The sequence below is a fragment of the Lycorma delicatula genome, chromosome 5, assembly GCF_047948215.1.
Source record: "Lycorma delicatula isolate Av1 chromosome 5, ASM4794821v1, whole genome shotgun sequence".
Lineage (NCBI taxonomy): Eukaryota > Metazoa > Arthropoda > Insecta > Hemiptera > Fulgoridae > Lycorma > Lycorma delicatula.
This window is the reverse complement of record NC_134459.1, coordinates 170022989-170038726: the sequence shown is the minus strand read 5'-3', so window position 1 is coordinate 170038726 and position 15738 is coordinate 170022989. Positions and strand designations below refer to the sequence as shown.

Here is a 15738-nt window from a genome sequence, read left to right as displayed (position 1 = left end):
TTCAAAAAACGTAAACATAATTTTTTGGTGATTTGATGTAATTCTGATATTTTTAATCTTTTTTTTTTAATATTGATTCATTTGAATTTTGACTAGATTTATTTAGTTCCGTCCAGTCTTACTTCAAATTCAAATTTAAATTCTTTTATTTCTTTCACTTTTACGAAATTAATAATTAATGGAGTAATCCTAATACTAATTACAATTGTACTCTCTAAGGTTATCTACTCATAGTCTAGAACCAATATTAACATTGTTTTATAATACAATTTAATATTCATTACTTAACTTAACTTAACTTAATCATACTTAATTTATTTGATTTATAATCAGAAGTGAGTTTTGTAAAAGATGAAAGATTAGGTGTCCACAAAGGTCTTGCCCGTTTTGGACACCAACCCTTTTATATTAATCTGTTTTGTAAGGGGACAAAAAGGAAGCGGGTTTTATCTTATATAGGAGAATTAGGTTTGGTTCAATTCATGATTTACTCTGGCGGAAACTTATCTTTTCTGCAGTTAAGTATAGAGAAGATCAATCGTCGTCAAATATTTATTAATTTTGGTTTTAATTTTAGTTTGAATGCCATTTTGTTTTTCTTTTAAATCATAAATTCTCAATTTTATACGCGCAGTTTACATAAGTTGTTTGATACCTACTTCATGAAAATTGGTGTAGTAATCTGGAGTAACAAGGTAGCAAACTGACAAACCTAGGCTTATATAACTAAAAACCATAACAATCTTTCTGATATAATTATTAGAAAAAAAATTATTATTTATATTCCTTTATTTTAACCGAAAGGTTTTTTAAATTTCGCTGTTTCTACATTGTTTTGATTATATAGTTAAATATTTTGGTTTAATTTGTCCTGCTATTATATTCGCAAAGAATGCATGTCTTTTATGTTATTTTTAAAACACAAAATCGAATTTTTAACCTACCATCGAATTTTTTATCCGTCCTTCGAAGCCTAAATATGTATTTTACCCGTTTCTTAGCGTCACCCGACAAAGACCAGTAGGAGATGACTGTACATCATTTCTCACTAAAAAACGTTTTTTTAATGTTTTTAATTAAGTAACCGGAGGCAGGTGCATCCTGATGCACATGCAGTTACAGCGAGATTGGCTGTGTTGATTGAGTTGCCGTGCCTTTGGACCCCTTAAAAAAAAATGAAACAAAGCCCAAAAATAGTTTTTATATATTCTAAAGAGTATTTGCAAGCACTAATATAGTGAATATCTCGTTTAGTATGATCGGATATGAGTAAAATCTATAATCATTGTTCAAAATATTTTTCTGTTTCTTCATCCCTTTCAAGGTCGAATTTCGAAAATCTAGAGATAGATTTTTAGATATTCATAAAAAAGATTACACACACCAAAAATCAACTTTATATTTCATTTGTTGCTAAGAAATTAAAACAAAAAGTACAAAAAATCTCATTGTTACTCCTTGAAATTTCGGATTTTAAAACATTTTTTATTAGTGTGCATTCAACGTAAGAAGGAATATCTATAGAAATTTTCATCAATTGTCTTTAATGGTTTATGCTGAGCGTTGATAAATCAGTCAATCAGGACAAGTTGCTACTAGGTACTGTATATATATATATATATATATATATATATATATATACACACACACTCGCGCACACACAATGTTACAAATATTTTATTTCTTCTCTCTGAAATTTGTACTAAACACAAAAAGTATGTGACCTCTAAGAAGTATTTTTTAAGTCACGAATAATCTATTGAATATTGTATGTTTATGTCGATATAAATCTAAACTTGGATTAGATATTAATAAAATCATTTAAATTATTTAAACCAAACAGGGTTTTAAAAATTATATTAGAAAATATACAACTAGAAGGGTTTATGAACGTTTACAGGAATTTAAAAATTAAAATAAATTTACGAATTTATTGGTATTTTAATTATAATAATAATAATAATTTTAAACGTTTTTTTTTTTTTTACTTCCTTCTTTAAAACGTTTGCGTGATCATTAGTGACGGTATGACATTACTTTATCTATCATGATATGTTTGACCTTTTTTACTGATCTAAACAGTAATCATATAGTAAGAGATGTATTCCGTATCTTATTTTGATGTGACCACTTGGTAGGTTTGGTATTCCCAATATAAACCGCAAATAGTGAAATTTATTTTTAAAACACGATTAAAATCCTGTTATAGACAAAAGAAAAATTAAACTGTACTATCTGTTTAAAAGTATTTTAATTTCTTTACTGTTATATCATATTTTGATATTTATACCGGTTGATGCGATTCTCCATTCTGCCTCAACATAATTACCATTTCCTAAATCCTCAGTTATGCATTTTATATATTCCAATAATCGGCTTTTTCTATACTTTTCAGCTTCTTCTACACGTCCTTGTATCACCAAATTAACTGTATTTATGTTTCATAAATACATATTCCAACAATCTACTTTATCTCTTTAAAATATGTATTTTCCCATAAAGTTCTCTTCTCTTCTCTTCTATTCGTCTTAAAGACTTCTTAATTTTGAAACTTATCGACCGATTTGATTTCAGTATTCTCCCGTAACATTATGTTTCAAAGAGCTCTGATATTCTCCTTTCTTTATTGACCATATTTCACTACCATAAACAGCTAAATTTCGCACAAATATTTTCAAGAATTTTTGTTAAATCTATATAAAATATACAACTTTTATATAAATCTATATATGTAAAATCTATACAGTTAAATCTGTATTAGATATTAGCAGGCCAGATACTTCTCGTTTACGCAAGGGGCTTTACTCTCTGGACCCCCACTGTGTTCATTATCTTCGTGCTTGGAGAATAATACTGATTAATAACAATTAAAGCCTGTTCAATTTTTAAAAGGTATCGCTGGTTTTTAATTTCTTCTGAGCAATTACTTGGTCAACTCACCAGGATTCACAACTTGATCTGAAGTACGCAGGTTTTAGCATCGTCGGCCCCATAGTAAAATTAGTTAGGTACTACTACTTTAAGATAACTGGTTACCCACCCTTTTACGGGTTGGAAAGGTATTTTGCATGTTTCTTTGCGTTACCCGACCACGAGGAGGTGTCTAAACTTCATTTTTTATTTTTTTATGTTTTTTTAATTTAATTAGGGATGGTAGGAGCAGCCAGTCGGAGTCGTACACACTGTGTCAGGGGCTGCATTGAAGAAAAAAAGAGATTTAAAAAATAATTGAAGATAAAAAAACATTTTTTTGCCGAAAATTTAATTTCAAATACTCCAAGTGATCCGAATACGATTTCATCAACGGTTTGACCATAGTAAAGTTGAATGTCTGTTAGAATCATAATCCGTTTGTTACTGCAAGCTATTAAAATGGCCACAATCTTGAAACAGTAAACACATTTCGTAACGGCAATACTCCTATGTTCATTCCTGGTTTAAAAATGTTCAAGCAAAATTTCAGCTCAATCAGTTGAGTACTTTTGCATGAAAAAGTAATAGACTCACAGAAATCAATAAATTTCTATTTATGTATTAGAATAGCTGATTTCTTTTCTGTATGAAAAACTAACTGTACAACTATAAAACTAAGGCTGACAGCATAACATCATTTAAAATAAAAAAAAATTGTTAACTTTTTTACAGTTATTGCAGGTATTATTATAATTATCCAATACATTCCCACCCGAAACGGTTTATTTCTGATTTAGAAAATAACTTTATTCGAGGTTTTAAAATATTTAAAAAGATTATCAAATAATGTTTGGTTTAATTGTGTAATTAAATCTCTTCACCTCCTTGTACGAAGTAAAGGAAGTATTGTGATCGTGAAACATTTCGGTTTTCAAATTTCAAGGGAAATATCCATTTTGACCATCCTGAATCCATTTTGACTAATTTCGACGTTTGTACGTATATGTCTAGCACAGCTCAAAAACTATTAGCCATAGCACATTGAAGTTTTGGATTTAGGATTGTTGTAAGATCCAGTTGTGTACCTCCCCCTTTGATTGCAATAGACTTGACCAAAAATGTCCAAAAAAGCACAAAAACTTTGGATTTTGGACTTTTTCTTAACTGCAGTAATAAGCCTTCGTTAGAGTTTTTCAACGATATATCATATCTGATACTTATTTTCATTAGTTTCAGAGTTTATAGCCAAATAAGATTTTAATTAATGAAATATTTTGATCTTACAAGGGGAGGGCACATCGGTTCGAATTCGACTTCATTTCCTTTTTTTAACTTTTTTTTTTTAATTTAAGTATATGAATTTATTAATAATTATTAACCTTGATTATAAAAAAAGTTTTTACAATAAATAATAATTCAATAATAACAATAAAAAAAATATGAAAAAATCAGGAGTTATTGCTGTAATAAAATTTTATGTACTTTTAAAATGTGTATATGTAATTTAATAGGCATGAAAAGAAATCAGAAGCTATTAGTGAAATAAAATCTTATGTACTTTTAAGAATGTGTATTTGTAATTTAATAGGCGTACAAGGAAGTCATGTGGTGTCCACATCAGATTTTTTAATTATAAATCGAAAATCATTGAATGAATTTTACTGAAATTTAAAAAAGAAGGATTTCTATTCTTCTACCTAAAGCAGTCTGATTAAGCCGGTTTAATTTGAAATAAAAAATATTTATTTAGTTATATTACATTCCCTACTATGAGAGATATCATAAAACTAAATTAAAATTCATTAGTGTTTATTGTTTTTGGAGCTAACTGAAGCTAATTCTTTAAGAATTTTTCATTATTAACTCATACTCAGAACCTTTCAACCAGAAAGTACGAATTCCAGTTAGGCTTAACATTTTTTTGCACGCTAAAAATTCATCTCTTATCATCCAAAAACAATAACGAGAAGGATAACTGTAATTAGGTGAGGGGGTTTAGGTTCGCAGCTTTATTTATTTAAATTTACAAAATTTAAAAAACGTCCATTTATTAACTATCAAAAGTTCCTTCAAGCTCTTAACTTATTTGAAAACGGGAAGTAAAAATTACGAAATTATTATTTTTTAAATACGGTAATATAATATAATGGGTTATTCATCGTAACTGAATATAATTCAGTTACGAATTTGAATTTCCCTCCAATTGTATATCCTGTATGACCTTCAACATCCCCCTCTCTGATAGATCAACTATCTCTTAAAATCTCTTCCACTTATCAGTTTAGTGCTTACCAAACTTTGATCTGATGATGTTACCATGAAACTGCACTCCTTGGATTAATTAACTTCTACTTAGTACGTATATGTAGATAGAAAAGTAATTTTTTTTTTAATTTTATTTTTATAATACATGGAAGTTAACAAAATAAATATAATTAAATTTTATGGAAAAACGTTAATGTTTTTAAGATTTTTAATTAATCTATATTTAATTATCTATTAAGAAAAAAAGGAATTCACGATAATAAATTCTTAAAATTCTGTTTTATTACTTTAAATTGTTTTTACTTTGTCAATAACCTTTTGGAAAATCACAGATCATAAATCAAAACTGATACTATCATTACTGATTTGTTTTCATTTTGAAAACGCAAAACAATACACGACTAATTTCATTTTGTTTTCATACCTCTGTAATTTCATATGGTAAAAATGAACTTAATTTCAGTAACTTTTTACATCTAAATTTGTTTAATCTTTAAATTTACTAGTAATAATTACCTTAAAAAAATAACACATATTCTAATTTTGATTGTAGATTATCTTTGTAACCAGATGTAAAAAATTATTTAATGGCCGTTATTTTTCTTTCGGTTGTCAAAATAGTTCAGTATTTTTAGTCAAATTTTTGTTTTCAGTGCATTTTAAAACGGTGTATCATGATCCTATCAGTTTCCATTTAAAAATCTTCAGTTATCTTTAATATGGTTCTCCTGGTTGATTGAGGATGATGTAAGTTTATACCGAAAAATATACAATTTCAAGATAAGCATATGTACACAGGTTAACAACAGTGTTTGGCTGAAATAGCAACAAAATAATTGAATTTTATTTAAAAAACACAGTCATAGTTTTGTTGAGTGTTTTTTTAAATTTAAAAATAGGTAAAAAATATCGTTGATCGAAAAACACAGTTGTTTGATAGAGAAAGAAAACAAAATATTTGTTATTAAGTAATAAATAACATACATTTTTTAATTTTTTGTGCTTTTCAGATGGACATAGTCGTTACGCAGGAATAAGTAGATTGCTTTTCTTCATTTTTTTAATTTTATTTTTAAAGGAAAGATTTACGAATGAATTAAAATTTCATTCAATAACAGAAAAATCATTAAGGAATAAAATAATAAAATTTTAGTATTTTTTTACCGTTTTTATGAAATGTGATATTAAACTGTAAATCCATCGGAAAAGAAACAATTATTTTTGTTTATTTATTCTTTATTGTATACTAAAAACAAGTTGACGTCCAATAAAAGTTGTTTGTTTGATGATAATGAATTTTTTAGTTTGTGAAAAATGCTATGTCCGACCGGGATTCCAAATCGGAACCTTTGGATGAAAGGCATCCAAAGACTTTACCATTCCGCTATGGAGATAGTTATTGCAACGCGATACTGATATTATATATATATATTTTTTAATATTTTTTGTAAACAATTAAACTACTTTTTTTTCTATAAAATCATATCTTAAAAAATTTTTATATTTAAGATTTTTTGTGCCTTTATATTCTTGATACTTTTAAGACTCATTCAACCACTTTTTGGGGTAAAATTATAATTTTTTACATATAATAGAAATGTAATTCAGAATAAGGCTTAAGGAACAAATTGCAACGAAATATCAAATGAAACAATTTTTAAAACAAACAACGGTGAAAAAATGACTCATAAACTCTGATAAAAGGTAGGAATTGTTGGTAGTTTAATTAAATCTGTAATAAACAGCATCCATGTTAATTAAACGCTTTTAAAATAATGACACGTTACGCTTTCAAAATATAGAAAAATTTAATTTAAAAAATTAAAGTTTTTTATTGAAAGTAGGTCAAAATGTGTGTTTTTTCTTCTTAATATATAAATAATGTATTATACTCGTATACTTATTGAAATATACTTATGTAAACGTCTTTATGTTAATTTCAATTTACAATACTTCAAGTGTATATAATGTTCAAAATAATTGTATAGAAAAACATATATTTCGTGTGAACAGTGAAAGTTCACTATTACGTACTTTACTTACCATCCAGGAATTTTATATATTTTTATTCAGTTTTTAACATACGTTTTAAAGGTAAATGCAACATAACTTTTAACAGTTTTTCTTTTATTTAAATATAAGCAAATTTACAAAATAGACATGAGAAAAAAAATTGTTTGATAACATTTTATTTTTTACCTGTTTTTTTTTAAAGAAATAGACTAATTTGATATGCTTCTAGTTATATGAGTTCTGCTATATAAATTTCCGTTGTTAAAAAGTAAATAAAACATCTTTTATTACGTAATGGTAATTTAGGTCAATGAATCTGATTTTAAAGTTGTTTGAATATTATGGATATACGTCACTAAATACCCTTCTTTCGTATATTATTTCATAGATTAAATAAATTTTTCATTCAAATGGGTACATAATAATACTTATTTAGATCGCGTCAGAAATTCGTGGATATGCTACTCTACGGATTAAATATAACAACTGTCCCGACATTTAGCTTGTTGGATCGATGGAAATTGTGGTAAAACCTTGATCAAAGCAGCATAACAAAATATACTATTAATTATAACATTAAAAAATACACGTAAAGATTATGTTAATTATTTAAAATATAAACACATGAAAAATCCTAAAGTAAATATATGAATAATTAGAATATGAATAAATTAATATATAAGATAATTACTAAATAATTTAAACACTGTTTACGTGTTAATGAATCTTTTTTTTGGTGAATTCATTTAATTACAATCAGTTTGTAAATTGTTGAAGCTACAGAGTGATTTTTACATATATGTTATATTTGAAGTCTTTCATTCCAAGAATATTCATGTAAAGGAATCTGATTTAACGCTAATAAATCGAAAAAATAATACTGTCATCATCTTGATTTTTATATACGACCAATTTAAAATTATTATTATGTTTTAATTGACATTTTGACGAATAAACATCAATTGCATTTATATTAATTGCTGACTTTGCAAATAATGAAATATGACTGGGGTTTGTACTGTCATTCAATATAGTGCTTGTACATTTTTTATATTACTATATATATATATATATATATATATATATACAAGAGTGATTTTTTAGTCCTGTTACCCAATTTTAAATGTAATTTAAGAAAGGGAAATTTAGGTGGAAAAAAATGTATTTGTTACTTACAAAAGAGATTTAATAAAAAGCTATTGTTTACATAATTGTTAAAGAATATGCTCAAAATGCCCACCCCTTGCGGTTATACACGCACGGACTCTTTTCAGCATATCAGCAAAAACCTCTTTAAGAGTTGCATCAGAAATATTCGTGATTAAGTCTGTAATATTGACTTTAAGATTCATCAATAGTATGAGGATTGTTTTTGAAGGCCTCGGACATAATATAGCCGCACAAAACGTAGTCAGGAGATGTGAGTCTGGGGACCTTGGAGGCCATAAGCCCTTGCTTATTATTCGATCATCAAAGTACTCTTGCAGAAAATCCACGGTTTCTCGAGATGTGAGGCATGTAGCGCCGTGTTACTGAAACCAGCAATACCGTTCTTGAGGTTCCAGGAGGGACACAAATTGGCGCACAATATTCCTGTTTGCTTCACCATTTACTGTCTGTTCGAAGAATACGGGTCCGACTATACGATGACGAGATATCGCACACCATACACCAATTTTTTCAGATGCAAAGATTTTTCTTGTAAAGCGTTAGGATTTTCAACCGCCCAAATTCGACAATTTTGCCTGTTCACATAACCGTCGAGATGGATCCAAGCTTCATTACTAAAGAACACTGTGTTTAAAAATTCGATTCCGTTATCGTTTACGAGAGACCTAAACCGACGGCAATATTGCAATCGCTTGTTTAAATCTGTAGGCTGAAGCTCTTGGACTAATCGTACGCGATACGGATACAATTTCAATTTTTTAGCTGCTTTCTGAACACTCGAATACGACAAACCGACTTGTGTGGAAAGTTTTCGTAAACTTTTCCGTGGAGAATTGAGCAATCTTGTTTTCACATTTTCTAAAATGTCATCTGTCAAGCGAGTTGGTCGACCGCTACGTTTTCTGTCGCAAACACTACCTGTCTCTCGAAATCGATTTGCTAGCCTAGAAATTGATATTTTTTCTGGCGGAGGAACACCAACAAATTCAATTTGTAATGATTATTTTACACTCGCGTACGATTTCGTAGCAAAATATTGTTCAAGAATGAAAACTCGTTTTTCTATGGTAAAAGACATTCTGTTCGTAACACGACCGGAAACGGCACTAAAGTTTACACAGCTCAAGGAGAATCAACTCACACTGCCGTATCTATACCGGTTGACTAGCGCTACCAACTTCGTGTCACAAAACAAAATTTCTCTTTCTTAGAAAAAAATTACCAGATATTAACAATTGGGTAACAGGACTGAAAAATCACCTGTATATGTAAGTCGTATGATAGACGGTTACTTGAAGTAGGATCATCCAGTGATAATCCTCAACGAGTACAAAAACAATTAATTTGGATAAACACAAAAGAATTAGTAATTATGAAATAACTTGATAAAATTTGATAGTCAAATTTATCAAACGTTTGTGAACGTACACAATGCCTATGTAATCGTGGATCCCAGTATTCCTCGCGAATCGCAGCGCTTGTGTTATGTTCTGTAGTATTTTATTCTGGAACCGTTGAATGATCTCCATATGCTGTTACTGGTTGTGCTCCAGTGTTCAATTCCGTAATGCCATACATGTTTCAAGAAAGCCTTAAAGAAGAATCTTATTGGATAAAGAAAGTCGAGATCCCTTATTCAATACCAGTAGATCCTTTTAAACGTTTTGTTAAGCAGCCTCCTTTTCTTCCTTACATAATACCTCCAAGTTAAACGGCGATCAAGATAAAAGCCCAGATATCTTATCTTACTGACATCAGATATTCTGACACCGTTTAAATGAATACGAAGACAATTATTTATCATACATTTGTTGTACGGGTTGCAGAAAATCCAGGGGTTTGTTTTAATTAGTATTATTTGAAAATTCATCAATGGAGTAATATTATTTCTGTAAAATAAAATGTTTAATTATATTTTAAATAAATTGTCGGGAAGTTTTTTTTAATGTTCGCTAATTTATTAATAATTACAGCGAAAGGAAGCATCATAAAACCTTTTCTTGTTTTCTCTAAACGAAAACAGGACTGTTAAACGGTTTAATAGATTCGGATATTGTTATTTTTTTAAGAATAAGTGCTTAAGTGATTTTAATAAATAAATCAAATTCATACAGAGTGGCGCAAGAAATGATACAACATTTGATTTTGTTAAAATATGTTTATCTGAATGGCAAAACAAAAAAATAAAATATAACGTGTTTACTATATACCTGGAGTTTACGTTCTGCTTATCACATGTTCAATATGACCACAACCACGTCTAGCAACTTCTTCAACACGAACTCCTACGTTTTTAATAACTCGACGACACATGTCCTCGGTTATCTTGTTCACACTCGCAGTTCTATCACTGTACGATACGAGGATGTTTAGGGGAAATCTTTTCCTTTAGAAATTTCCAAAGAAAATAATCACACGGATTCAAATCAGGACTGTTCGAGGGCCAGTTCTGTCGACGCGCAAAACGAATACGAGATCGGTTTGAAATGACATTTGCGTTAAAAGTTTCATGTAGAAAGTCTAAAACAACGATAGCTGAGTGTGGTCTGGCTCCATCCTGCATGAACCACTAGTTTTCTAATTGAAACCCTTTTGCAAGAAGCTAAGAAACAAAATTATTACGCAGCATGTTTATATAATGTTCACTGTTCATTGTCTGTTAAAAAAAAATGGCCCTATTACCTCGTAACTTGAGATAGTACCCCAACCGTTATTTTTGAAGTGTGATGCACCTTTTCATGAAGCACGTGTGATTTTTTTAAGCCCAAAAACATACATTTTGTTTATTAACAACCCCATTTAGGTGAAAATGTGCCTCATCTGAAAACCAAACATTATTCACCAATACTTGGTTCACAGCCCACTTAGCGATTCTTTGATGTTTGTTGTCAACCGTTAACTTAGCCAATACTGCTGTTTTGTACGGATAAAAATGCAAATAAATTTTTTAAATTCGCTGCACAGATCGCCTAGAAATCCCAAATTGTCCTGATGCTTTTCTTGTTGATTTGCCCATGCCCCTCAGCAATGCTTCTCTGACAGCTTTAACATTCTGTGGAGAACGAACACAGGCTACACAGTAAGCGCGAACGCAGGCCATTTATGTTTATTCTCGAATATTGAACCATCAATGTTAAATTTTTCGTGGTCTAAATATTTTTTTTTAAATGAGAGCGACCACCGAGTTTTAAAATGAGCACGAAACCGTCTTTGTACAAGGACCACACATTAAAAAACAACACAGTTTTTACGCGCTGTTCAACAGTCAGTCTTCCTTTGTCACCCATCTTGGAAGGATACACAAACGAATATTCATTCGTTTGAAAAACTAATATTCATGAACCGACCCCGTAGAGGAAGACACCCTCCATGTGACTTTTCGGTCTCCGCTCCACCCCCTCGGTACCTAATTTTTGTTGTCCACTTAAACAACTTCAACCGTATTTCAACTGCTTATTGACTGATTTGAATAAATGAGGTGTTGCTTTATGTAATAAAAGGCTTAAAATGTTATATAATAGAACATATTTCAATAAAACTAAGATTTACACGCTATTAATGATAAAATTATTTAAATGCCTGCCATTTTGTAGTAGTCATACTTATTTAATTTTGCAGAAGATGTTGTTGGTATATATACATACCAAGTTTCATTGTGCTATCTCAATGCGCACGTAAGAAATATATTTTTTATTGAAAAAGCACAAAATGGCGGGTAGAAAAAATGAAACGAAATGCGGCATTTGTCTACATGAACTTCTTTGTTTATTTTAATGAACAGTCTCTTAAGTCTGGCCATCCCCTCTCCCAATATGGCCTGTATCCTAAGACATCAACAGTTAGTAAATTTGATTCTAAAAATAAGTGTAGAGGATAAAATCAATAAAGGAAGACAAAAATTAAAATATATGAAACAGTTGTTTGATGATGTGGGGAAAAGGAATTGTGTTGAGCTTAAAGATTGGCCAAGAAGTGAACGCACGGGAAACTGTGCGTGCGCGCACATATACACACGTATAGTTAAGAGGTGTAAGAAAGAAAAAATTAATATTACTTTAATGAATCAAAAATTAATATAAATAAAAATAAAGCATAAAATTATTTATTAATCGGTAAAAATTGTACTATACCTACAGTAAAAAATAAATATTGTAACGTAAAATAAAAACTCATTTTCCAGTATTTAAACCGTATACAGTATATTATTTAGTAAAAAAAATTCTACGTTTTTATCCACGCGGACAAAAGGGATATGATATCTAGTGCAATCAAAGATTAGAAACATTTTATATAAACACAAGTAATAGACTAAAAACATAACTAATAATTCACTACTTTAATTTAAACCAGTAAAATTAAATTCGTCTCGTCGTAGAACTCGGCCAAAATATTAATGAGATAATATATTTGTGCAAAGCTTTTATTTACAATGATCGGATGAATTGTTCATGATTTATCTCGAAAAAAACCGAAGGAACTGGCAGTCCCACGTTTACACCGATTCTAAAATATACTAATTTTTTAAATACACAAAAACTAATAAAAATAGTTTAGAGTTAAACGTTTAAAAAAAAATTTACTTTTGCTAAACTTTTTCAATTTTAATCACTTAGTAATTTTTTAATATTCGAATGCGAAAGGTGAGTTTTCAAATTATTTACCTCCTAATTTAAAAAAAAAAAAAATTTATAGTTTTTTACCTGCATAAGATAATAAAATTACAAATTAATTTATATAACGAATTAATGTACTTTGGTCGTTATTTTGTTGCCAGCGTTTCAGGATACACATCTAAAAGTTGGTTTATACAGTTTACACGAATAATTTTATTTTATTTAAGGTTTATACATTTTATTTATTTAAGGTCTATAAAATTATCATGAATAAATAGAATAAAATGAATATAAATTATTATGATTATTCCAATTAGAATTTATTTTCAAATTAAAACGATTTTTTTTATACCGAATAAGCTTGTATCGATTTATCTGTACAATGTACTGTCTTTAACTATGAACCCTCTACCGGAGAATAATAAAACTAAATTTAACTTAGAACCAATAGATGATTTATTTACAACACTATTAGTAAATTTCATAACGAAATATTTAATTTTAGAAATTTAAATGTAAAATTTTAATTACAAATATATTTTTTAATTGCATTTTAATAAAATTATTACTAAAAGTTTACATATATTTTAATTATTTTCAATTTTTTCTTGTAACTTCTCGAATGTTAACTAAAGATGTTTTCTGGAGGGCCGAAGATAGTTTCATGTTAAATCATACTTACCTGGCGTGGAGGTTACCGTGATCATGAAGGCGGTTCCTTCAGGGTGAGACTTATCCATTGCACTTCGGATTGGTTGACCCCTGCGAATATCCCAAATGTGGATATCTCGGGCGCATAATTTTTGAGAGTCGGGACTGCGTTCGCGCTGTCCCGTATAAATTAAAATTTAACTTAGATCAGGTGGTTGTAACCATTTGTTGTTAATGTGTAGCTTACAATCGTAGGGTTTGAAAAAGATATCTATTAATCTATTAAAAACGACTTGAGTAACGTCAGTTTTGTTTAGGGGTCGTGTGCTTTTCAAGGGATCGATTTTATTTTTTATTTCTGAAATAACTCAGTTCTAAGACAGATACAATTGAAAAATATAATTAAATTTTTTTTATTCCATTGTTTGTGATTTGGTAGGCGATTGTTATTAATTATTGGATAAATTTCGTTTTTAATTTTTATTTCATAAAATGACGTAAAAACAACGTAAATATTTTATTATAAAATTTTTAAATACATTTAAGCGTGGACACACGTATTTATTTACTTTTTTATCGTTTAAGTATGCACCGTAAAAGTGTAGGTTGGCCATTTGTCTCTCTAATACCATTAATGACTAAACATTATTTTATGCACTTTTTAGATAAATTTTCAATTATATTCTTGGCCGAAAATAGAACCAAAAATTCTCATTGCTTCTTGACTTTAGAGAACGAAACACGTCTTTTGATTTATACGATGGATAAGAAATTGTGTTGGTGACAACATTTTAGATGAATAAAGAAGCTTTTAATTTTATATTATCAATCCCACGAATTAAGTTGATTAGATTAACTGTAATATTGTACTCGTGAATATGATCATTTTCAAACGTAACAACTAAAATAAAATTGAATATGTATCGTATTTTTTGAAATTGTATTTAAAGTCAATTTTAATTGAGAATTCGGATTTAACAATATTTTTGCTTCATACAGTCAGAAAATTAAGAATTCATTTATGATACAATACATATATGGTTAATGGTTTTAGTCTGTATCTTAAGATTATAGGAAAAATGTGAATTTATCTTAAAAATAACTTACAGATTTAAAAAAAAGTGAAAATATTGAGCAGAAAAGCACTCTAGCATTGTCCATCGACGGACGACCTTTATCTTTAATCCCCTCTCCGTTTCTTCGTCCTTCTTCATGTTAAACATAAAAGTGTTGTTGGCTCATCTAACTGGATCACGAAGGGCCGGCTTCGTGACTCGTGACCGACCGAACTACAGAATATCAAAGTGCGTGAAATCCGACTAACATGAGCTTACTTTAGTGAAAACAATTTCATAACTTTTGTCCATCTTTATTCTGTAAATTACTTTTTGAAGTAAAATTTAGCCTATACTTAAACATAATTCTTTAAAGATTAGAATATTAATGTTAATATTATAAAAAAAAATAAATAAATTTATTCAAAAGATAACTGCAGATAAAATCATGTATATGCGCGTTAATAAATTTATTTATTTAAATCAGTTAAATAAAATGAACACAGATGCAGTAATAATGCATAGTAATTTGTGTATTCATTTTATGTTAACTCGTTTCGGATAAAAATAAAACCTGTTGACTACATTTCTTTAAAAAAAAAGTTTATTAGAAGTTATAACAAATTTAAATAGTATTTTATGGGATACTTTATTTTACGAAATATTTCTGGTATGTGTGTTTATATATATATATATATATACTATTTTATAATCTAAATTTAAACTAGGAGTATTTCGTAATAAAAGGCAAACTATAAAAAATTTAGTGATGGTACTTCAGGTCAAATATAAAGACATTCTTATATTGTGTTTTAACAGTTCCTCTGATCCCTGTTTTTTATAATATTCCTCATAATAAAAACAAAAGACTTTTTGATGTCCTACAAAGTTCAGATTTGACAGACAAATAGTTTTTCTTTGAAAAAAATAGCTGTAGAACTGAAAAATTCCATTGATTTTCTAACTGCGAACAAAAATGATACGGCCAAAATAAAAAAAATATATCTTAAAATGATAAATTTGATTAACAGAAATTTAAGGTTGTTCTAATTTTGATT

The 15738-nt window shown here is 28.7% G+C and overlaps 1 protein-coding gene and 1 non-coding gene across 4 annotated transcripts in view; both read left to right on the top strand.

Moving 5' to 3' along the window:
- LOC142325582 (uncharacterized) overlaps window positions 1–15738 on the top strand; it is a 105578-nt gene that overhangs the window by 70530 nt on the left and 19310 nt on the right. The window contains exon 1 of one of the 3 annotated variants that reach the window (XM_075367502.1): window positions 5181–5268. The exons of the other annotated variants lie outside the window; for them this stretch is intronic. The gene's annotated coding sequence lies outside the window, so the exon portion shown is untranslated. Of the gene's footprint in view, window positions 1–5180; window positions 5269–15738 lie in introns of those variants that run through there. 3 annotated transcript variants of the gene reach the window in all.
- Window positions 13649–13810, top strand: LOC142325857 (U1 spliceosomal RNA). The gene has a single exon (XR_012756609.1). It is a non-coding gene; the product is annotated as a U1 spliceosomal RNA (small nuclear RNA).